At 36.5% G+C, this 10,357-nt stretch overlaps 1 long non-coding RNA gene across 1 annotated transcript; it reads left to right on the plus strand.

The window, feature by feature from the left end:
* Window positions 1-7,205: 7,205 nt before the first annotated feature.
* LOC127115512 (uncharacterized) lies at window positions 7,206-8,170 on the plus strand. The gene is made up of 2 exons (XR_007800755.1): window positions 7,206-7,431; window positions 7,563-8,170. It is a non-coding gene; the product is annotated as an uncharacterized LOC127115512 (long non-coding RNA).
* Window positions 8,171-10,357: the final 2,187 nt, after the last annotated feature.

Here is a 10,357-nt window from a genome sequence, read left to right on the forward strand (position 1 = left end):
TCATCATGATCCAAACTTCAAATAAAAATGTGTTCAACATGAAAGTTTTCCCCTTTGATCTCACCTTTCCAAAAAGTCCAAGATCATCTCATTTGGCCAAAGTATGGGGGACTTATGCATGGGTGTAAGTTAAAGGACCATTTAGATAATTTCAACTTCCATTTTTCATACACATTTGCATGGACTTCTAACATGATTTCAGCATGGTGTACATTCATTAATGGATCAGAACACATCATATCATGGGCCTAACACACGCCCATGCAACCATGCAAAGGAGAATTTCAAAACTTGTCAAATTTGGAAGTGTGCAAAAATCAATCTCATAGCCTATAAATAAGACCCTCATTGCTCAGAATTAAGGACCTCATGCCCAAGCTTTGAACCTGCAACCTCAAACCCTCACCGTTGAAGGATAAGCTTGAAGATTTTCTTTGAAAACCGAGTTTCAAATCTCCAACTGTTTTGAGATTGAAACTCCAAGAGTCCATCACTTTCTTTGATCCATTTCACTTCCATCAAGCATCTGAAGCAAGGTCAAGCATAATTGAAAGCAAGATTGTGCCAATCTGAAGCTCCATTGAAGGTGATTTTTCAGAATTTTCATCTCTTCGATTCTCCTTCAATTCTTCGCCAGTTTTGTTGATTTTTGGTTGTTTGAAGTCCTATCAATGTTGTCGCTACGCGAAAAATACAGAGTCGCCATCGGTTTTTATTTATTCCAAAGGAAAGGGAAAATATCGAGAAAACCCCAAAGAATGGTCATCGCAACCACGAACAGGTTCGGAAGTCGGTTATGCAAGGGGAAGGTATTAACACCCCTCACATCCATGGTACTCTATGGGAACCATCTAGGATGTTTGCGCTTAAGTGGATGTTGTTTATCGAATGTTTGCTTGCCAAAGGTTTGCGGAGTGGAGGTGGATTTTAAATTAGTGTGCTCGCCAAGGATTGGGTCCTCGTGCCTACGTATGCCCACTTGTTGAAGTGAGAAATCAGAGCCCCATAGTTCGTGGGTTTAAAAGGTTTGTTTGTTTGGTTGATTTTATTACTTTGAAGAAGGGTTTTCGATTATGTCGCCCTAAGGCTCAAATAAAAGGTTTGAATGTGTTGAATTGTTTTTAAGTTTTGAGAAAATGTTATTGATTTCAGATTGTACTAAAGACTATGGATAAAGGTGAATACCTCGAACTACCAAGTCAAGTGTATTATGTTCGAAGCACTCAGAACGAGTGTAGGAAAGCTCCATTCTTGTCCCTTCTTTACCACTTAAGGATCGTGGCGCACAATCCTAATCGACATTTATTGTGTTTTTGAGTTTGATTCAAGAAAATACCGCTTGACGTTGGATCAAGGGTTTGCTTATTGAGTTTGATTTGAAAAATACCGCTTGACGTTGGATCAAGGGTTTGCTTATTGAGTTTGATTTGAAAAATACCGCTTGACGTTGGTTTAAGGGTTTGATTATTGGTTGTGAAAGAGTGATCGCTCTTGATGCCTAAGGATTAGCTATAAAGAAATAAAAAAGAAAGCAAGTAAAAGCATACATCCGAAAGGGGAGGGGGGTCATGTAAAGTACAAGGGAGTGCAGGAAATAAAAGGTCTTATTGTCAGGTAGCCCAAGAGAGAGCCATGTGTGTGCAATTGTGTCATAAACTAGAAAGCGCATAAAAGAATACAATTTGTCTTGAGTCTTGAATGCTCCATCCATGTTCGGGTTGAATATTTGTCCAAGGCCTTTTGCAAGGGGTCCTAACAACAATTTCTAAGTCCATTGTCCATCGTTCTCTCCATGCATAGGAATTATCTTATTTTTTGCATTTTTTAAGTCTAATCCATTTTTAAGTTCATTTTAGAATGAAGAATGTACAATATGGAATATAAAGCAAAATAAAGCAAAGTGAGTAAATGACAAAAATTGAATGTTAGATGTTAGGTACGGAAAAGTAAAGAGTTAGAATCGGAAATAAAATGAATTAGATGTTAATTGTTAGATGTTAGATGTTAGCTCAAAGAAGAAATTACAAGAGAATTAAATCCAAGACAAATAACAAAACATTAATTCTAAACTATTAACAAAATAGTAAATCTAAGCCATTATCAAATCTAAATAATTATCAAAAATTAAACTTTAAACCCATCAATTCTAAAATCAACATTAAATGAAAATTCTAGGATTCAAAACAAATCACAAACAAAATTAAGATCAAATGAAATTCTAAAATAGAAACAATTATCAAATTAAATTCTAAAGCAAATTAAGAAAGATTAAATTCTAAAATATTAATCAAATCTCCAAAAATTAATCAAAACAAAACCTACAATATTATCAAAAATTCTAAAAGTAATATTCTAACAATATCTAACAATGATCAAAATTAATATTCTAAAAATATGCTAATCCTAAACCTGAATCTAACCTTAATCCTAATATTAATCTAATTACTCTAAAATCAGCCTAAACTAATCCTAATTACCATTATCTATTAACACTAATTAAGAAACAAGAACGGTGGAAACGGCCCTTGGTCTATAACCGGGGGTGCAGGCCCATTCGCAGGGGTGCTGAAAGGAAAATTGGAAAATTTTACCCTGTACCCCTACAATTGTACCCATACCCCTACATTTAAATTTTTTTAACCAAAATGCCCTCATATAAATAGGGTATATTTTCTATTTCAAAATTTTTTTTACCATTTTCGTTGAAGACTTTCGGAGAAGACAAATATTTGGCTTTTTTGCATTGTAAACCGGAACACTCAGAGTAAGTCTTTCGGTTCATTAATTGTATACCGTAACACTTCTCTAAAGAGTTCGGTTTGTTGCCTTTAAGGGGCACTGAACCAGAAGTCTTTTAGAAAGTCTTCCGGTTTGTATAGTTGTATACCGGAAGTCTTTCTTAAAGACTTCCGGTTTGGATGATGTATACCGGAACTCTTTAAGAAAGTGTTCCGGAAGGCTTTTTTGTTTTTTACTAACCGGAACTCTTCTTTGAAGTGTTCCGGTACGTAATTTTTTTTTTAATTTTAATTATTTTTTTAAACATTTTTTTTGCAGTGGTTCGAAGACGAGGTGCAGATGGCCGAATTCCAGTCCGCACGTTAGACCGGGGTGCATCTTCATCTGCAGCTGCAGCTGAGCCAGCTGGATATCTAGGAGGGTCGTACGATACGTCTCTTTTGGTGAAGTACGAGCATCATGTTGCTCGACATATATGGTTCGGTGAGGTAAGTAAACGGGCTATATTTGAAAATGAATAATAGTTGAATATTTTATAATTTGTTTTCTAATATGTGTTTTAATTGTTTTTAGGAAAGAGGTCCAAAGAAAGAGTTGAAGGTTGTCGGACATGGACTGAAGTTGACTTCTAGGGTTCCATTGGATCTTCCACCACAGATGGAGAGTTGGGTATCTAGATCTGGTTTATCTTCACTACAGAGAACAAGTCTGAACAAGATAGACACAAATCTTGTCTCTACATTTGTGGAAAGATGGCATCTAGAGACATCTTTATTTCACATGCCGTTTGGTGAAATGAACATTACTTTAGATGATGTCGCATGTCTACTTCACTTGCCCATCAGGGGTATCTTCTGGAGTCCTCACGATGTGACTGAAGAGCTAGCTGTTGAACTTGCTGTTCACTACCTAGGAGTGTCACAGGGTCAGGCACAGTCACATGTTCGTAGTTGCAGGGGGTCGTATTACAAGTTGGAGTGGTTATATGATTTATTCGTACATCATAGAGCTGCTTCCAGCTGGGCATATGCGACTAGAGCATATCTATTGATGTTGGTGGGTTCCACCATATTTGCTGATAAGACCTTTACATTTGTAGAGGCACGATACCTCCTCCTGTTTAGGGACTTGGATGGATGTTCAGGATATAGTTGGCGAGCAGCTGCACTAGTTACCATTTACCGATATCTTGGAGATGCGTCCATGTACAGTTGCAAATAGCTCGGTGGATATCCTACTCTCCTACAGGTATATAATTTAATTATGTTAATTAAGTGTTGGATTCATTTTATAAAATATGTTAACTTAATTTGTTTTATTTATTATGTTTGTATTTTGTAACAGTGTTGGATTCACGAGTACTTTCCAACTGTTGGAAAAAAAGGGGAGAATTGGAAACCTGCTGATAACTGTGGTCTTCCCCGAGCGATGAGATGGTTGTATAGGCAGGGAGTCCTGAAGGTCGATGATTTACGACCTATTTTGGACGAGCTGACACCTGCCGACGTCATATGGCGACCATTTGAGGATCATAGAGCATGGTGTGTATTTGATGAGATATGTCTTTACAGGGGCTGTTTGAAGTGGGGTGAAACAGTTGTCCCATACTTGCCTGATAGATGTTTATGTCAGTTCGGGTATAGGCAATATGTTCCATCCCCACCTCTGGATTGTATGATGGCGACGGATATTGATGTTGATTGGATCAGTTACCATCAGAGTATTATCGCTGTGATCGGTTCATCTACCGTGGCCACCACTCCATCTGATGCAGTAGACGGTTATCTGGAGTGGTATTATTGTGTTTCCCATCCACGGTTGGTCCCTCCCCATTGTGACGCTCCTAGAGAGGTACCAGTTTCTGTATATGACGTCGGGCCATCTGATCCTGATTGGGCTCATGTATCTACATTGATTCATCGCTATCTGAGACAGGTTAATGCCGAAGAGGAAGATCCACAGTTTTCTTATTTATTTGAAGCTTTGCATATTTCTCGTTCACATTGATTTTATGTATTAAGCTTTGAATATAATAGACATATTAATATAAAATTCATGTTTTGATTACATATTTATGTTTTGAGTACATAATCATGCTAATACAGGTGTAAGTAATTGCCAATGTTGCATACGTCCTGCAAATCCTAACATCCAAGTAGTTGCTATATGAGAAGAAATTTTTTTCCAATCTAATGTGACCGGTGGCAATGGAAACCCCTCTTTCATGTTAACCTGATAAAGTAAAATAATTAAAAGATTAAGTCATATAACATAAAATATTAACTGAAATAATGTTTGTATTTAGGCATATAAATACGTACCTGAACCCAATGATTGTGGTTAACAAAACCAATGCAATAAATAGAGACATTTGGTGAATATGAACTTGTCATCGGAAAGAAAGTCATGCACGGATTGCCTAAACAGACAAGTACAACATTATAGTGATTCGTTATCAAGTAACCCATATCTGGTAGACTCATCCATTTTTCAGGTGGCTGTGAACCAAAGGATTCTATCATCAAAGATTCTCTCACTACTGACAACCGATTAGAAAATAACTTGTCATACAGAGTTGATTTATCCTTGTCTATTAATTCCAACCCCAACTCTCTACGAACCATTGGCCAACCATCCTCACCATATCCATGCAATGATGCAATGACTCTAAATCCACAATTACCATCTGATTCAACATTAACTACATCTTCAATGTATGACCTAATATGATTAGGAAATTGAAGAATGAATTGTGGTTTCTTCTTTGATAATTTGATCACCAATGTTTGCATTTGGCACCATCTTCAATGTATGACCTAATATGATTAGGTCATTCACCACATGTTGTTTGCATTTGGCACCAACGTTTTTGTTAATGTGAAATCTACATAGCAAATTAATCGAGCTGGGAAACACAACTTCAATTGCTTTCATCAAAGCAAGATCTCTATCTGTCAAAATCACTTGTGGACACATGTCTTTCTTCACAAACAACTCTTTTAATTTCTCCAATACCCAGCAAAAATTCTCTGTTTGCTCAGACTCCATATACGTAAATCCAACAGCAAAAGTCAACTCGGTCGATTTCATGCCAACAATTTCAAACAAAGGTTGTCTATATTTGTTTGTCTTGTAGGTGCTATCCATAACTAACACAATCAGAAATATATTCAACAACTTAACTGAATCAGGATGTGCCCAAAATATCTCTCTCACCACTTCCGAGTCATCCTTTTTCTACTCCAATACACATATCCTGCATCCTCAATAAGCTTAAACAGATGTTGTATCTCACTCCTAGGACCTCTTATCTCTTTTTGTATCACACTCTTATGCTTGTATACTTGCGTAATCCGAGTGACATTCTCAGGATAATTGTCTTGCAAGGAAAGCAATATGTGTCTAGGTGCTACATGTCTCTTTGCCAAATCAGCGACATGTTGCTTCTCATCTGTGGTCAACCTACCAATAAATGAATGACCTTCTAATCTATTCGGTAAACCATGATTATGTAACCCACATTTTACATCAATCTTCCAACCAGATCCATCTTTCGCCGGAGTCGACCTGATTTTAAATGGACATCCACATTTCTTCGACGCACTTTGGGTACCACTATCACTAATCTTGTGTTTCCCACCTTTATCACAACCAAATATTATTTTGTTACTTCTCTCTCTCTTCCCCGTTTCAGTATCTGAACGACTAATAATAACAGTTACTTTATTGTTGATTCCAACCTCTTTAATCCATCTGATAACCTCTTCTCGTGTACCAAATTTTTCCGTCGTCATAAACGCATAAGTAGTATCTACACATATTTGGGGAAGATTTTCCATTCCGGCAAAATAAAAAAAAATTAAAAAAAATTAAAAAAATTAAAAAAATTAAAAAAAAAATAGCGAACCGGAAGACTTCTTGAAAGACTTCCGGAACACATATAATACATACCGGAACACTTTTTCAAAGAGTTCCGGTATGTAAAATTTGTTCACCGGAACTCTTTCAAGAAGTGTTCCGGTTTTGTAATTCTTTTTAATTGAACCGGAACTCTTTCATGAAGTGTTCCGGTTTGCTTTTTTGTGTGTTTCGGAAGTCATTCTTTAAGTCTTTCGGTTTGGGAAAAATACATACCGGAAGTCATTTTGCAGGAGTTCCGATGCGAGGGGTGTGAAAGTGTAATTTCTGAAAATTTCAACTGAATGGTAAAAATGAAATGGTAAATTGGTTAAAACCAATTAAGGGTAGAATGAGAATTTTTAAAATTTTGTAGGGGTATGGGGCTAACTGTAGGGGTACAGGATAAAATTTTTGGAAAATTGACTTAGATTGGGCCTAACTAAAGTGGTTGGGCCCGAAGTACATAGAACAAGAAGCAGTGTGGTGTTCCAAAAGCTCTCCCTCACGTTCCCTCTCGGTAACGCTTCAAAAGCATAGTCGCGCCGGTTCGTCACCGGCGACGGCGATCCAAATTCCTCGCCCTCACTATCACCTCTGGCGTCTCTCTTAGCCGAACGCTTCTCCTCCTAAACCGAACATAACTGCTAATGCGCGACTCTCCGACGGCGTGAAACGAACGTCGAAACAGCAAGCGGAATGAAGCAAGAGTCGAAACAACAACACGAAGGGAAGAGAGAGCCTACCAGCGACGGCGGAGGCGGATTCGTTGGTAACATCAGATTGGAAATTCAGGTGACTCTTTAATCCGTCGATCTTCTTCTCTAGTTCCGTTTCTTTGAATTTTTCGACGTATTCGCTTTGGAATTTTCCGTTGAAGATTGAGATCTGGTTTGGTGGTTTTACAGGTTTTTTCTATATTGCAGTGATAACTGAAAATAAGCAGAATCTTTAGCTTTTGTTTGAAGCCAATTGAAGGTGATGGAAATGGAGGTTCGGCAGAGAACCAAGTCACGGTTAGCAGGAGAGAGAAAGGGAGGGAAAAGAAAAAATGGAGAAAAAGAAGAAGAATCCCGGAAATTTTCTGATTTGCGTATTTATATTAGTGAGTTCAATCTGCATTTTGGAATTCTCTCGTCGTTCATGCCGCTTTCAAATTCTATTAGCTGCGTTTTCATGTGCGAATTGGGTGGTGTTGTTTGGAAGCTTCTTTCTTGGCTTATGCGTTGTAAATGAGCTTCTTGTTGTCGTTTGCCACTACTTTGGATTTTGGCTTGTGAATGAGCTGCAATTTGGAAGAGTGTAGCAGCTTGCGTTTTGCATTTTGCGTTTCACTGCATTTTTAGTTTCTTATTTTTTTCACCGTCATCGTTTTGGGTCGTTATTGTCGTTCACGTTGTAGCAGCGACTTTGTTTAGTGCATTGGCTCGCGTTTGTTATTTCTGCTTGGTATGCAGCTTGCAGCGTTTTTGTACCGTTGGCTGCAACTTGAATTTGGCTCGACAGCTTTTCAATTGCTTTGTTGTTTGACTTTTGGCGTTTTGGACTGTGTTTTGTACTTGCAGCGTTTTGCTTAGTTCGTTTGGAAGTTGTAGTTGTGGCACGTGCGTTTACATTCATGTCGTTCATTTTCACTTCCAATGCATTTCTACTGTGCTGCGCTTGGTTACATGTTTTAATGAATTGGCCAATTTATATGTTCAATTAAGAAATGAAAAACTAGATTAGCTGGATAAAAATGGATTTAAATGGTTATTGGTTAAAACTGAAATTTGGTTAAATGGCTATGGGTCAAAAAATGAAAAGAAAACTTGGATTTAGAAATGGCTATTGAATTTGTAAATGAAAAATGGATATGGACATGGAATACAAATTTGGATTAAAATTGGTGTGGAGATTTGGTTTGTACAGGGATAGTTATTAGATAACCAAAGTGGATCATGGGCTTACAATTGGGCCTAACAAAAAATGGATTTTTTTAACATAAAAAAAGGATGAATGTGCTTAAGTTCTATTATTGACAAGCATGACTTGTTAGTAAGGAATGGTTTAAATTCAATCGAAATTTCTAAAATTAATTTAAAATAAAAGATGAAATAACTTCCAAAATTAATCTAAATCTCAAAAATCAAATTGAATATCCAAAATCGATTTTGAATTAAAATCAATTTGAACTTCAAAAATAAATTTGAAACTAAAATCAATCGGGAAAAAAGATTATGATGCAATGATGAAAATATGAACCGGATAACGACATGCAGTGAACCAACGGACCCAAATGATCACAAGACTTGTAAATCGTATTAAACCATGGTTGAATGAAATGACTGAACAAATGCATCAGTGCACCAAGAAACACATGAATTCAAGTCACGTGCCGCCTCTTGTTGAACCATGCTTATTCAAATGAAATGAATGGATAAAAATGATATGCAAATGTTCGGGGTTAATGACCTATATGATCAATGTGAAGGGTATGACGAATTTTGGGGTATGACAAATGTAGGCAAGAAGATTGAGTTGCTTTGAGGTCAAATCGAAGCAACTCAGTTCATGATCCTTAAAATTCAAATCCCTGTATCTTTTTATATACTTGGAATTGGACAAAATTGAGGCTAGATTCGTGCTCCTGAGCATTTTTCCTTCAAATTAGTGTACTCACTTTTTATTTTTCATGAGGTTTGAGTTGGACCAGTCCGGTGGTCCTCGCCGGAGAAGATGACCGGAGCTAGGGCTCCGGTTGTACGCTGGATCAATCCAGGTCATCTGATCTATTTGAATTGTTTTAATCTCATGTGTTGCTTCTGATTACCATGCGCGTACACGCATTGACTTGAGAACATGTGGAGCATGCGTTTCCAACCATCTGATCTACCACCTCAATTAATGAGGGAGATCAGATGGCTCTCCTTTTTTTGAATTTCTGATTATTTCATTTAATCCATTATTTTTAATTAATTCATATCAATTTCATTTATAATAAAAAAAATATGGGACTTTCACAAAAAAAATCAATTATTTTCCTCTTTCATTTTCTGAATTAAAATTATTTTTTGGATTAATTTTGATATTTTTCATGATTTAATTGTTTTTGTGCATATTTTTAATTGTTTAAAAATACTTCTGACTTTTCAAAAATTATGACATTTTTTGTCTAAGGTCCTTTGACCTTGTTTGACCTAGGATAAATCTCTTGGCCATTCATTTGGTGTTTTGAAGAGGTTTTAGGTTTTGACCAAACGTAATTTAATTTAAATGCATTTTAATTTGATTTTTAATTGATTAATTGTGTAGAAATCATGTTGAGCCATTTTTATTGACTTGTGAAGTTTGACTATGTGTTTGGGCCTTGGTCAAGGTTGATTTGACTTTTGTTGGATTACAATCATTGGATTTAGGGGAATTGATGAAATGTACATTTCATCTCCCAAAATAAATGAATGATTTTAATTTGATAAAATTCCTCCCATGATCAATTTGTGTTTGTCTCATCTCCCCTCCCTCTTCATTTTCAATTACATTCTATCATATCCCTTTCATTGACCAATGAAGTCTCAATATCCTAAGACTAATTGGCTCATCGGTAACTTCATGTTAGATGAACCAATACAAGTATGGATGAGATTAGGTCCATCATTTGATCATTTTCTTTTTGTGTGTGGCATGTTTTAGGAGTATGGTTCATTATACCATGTCTCTAACATGCATTAACACCAAGATT

The sequence above is a fragment of the Lathyrus oleraceus genome, chromosome 1, assembly GCF_024323335.1.
Source record: "Lathyrus oleraceus cultivar Zhongwan6 chromosome 1, CAAS_Psat_ZW6_1.0, whole genome shotgun sequence".
Taxonomy (NCBI): Eukaryota; Viridiplantae; Streptophyta; class Magnoliopsida; order Fabales; family Fabaceae; genus Lathyrus; species Lathyrus oleraceus.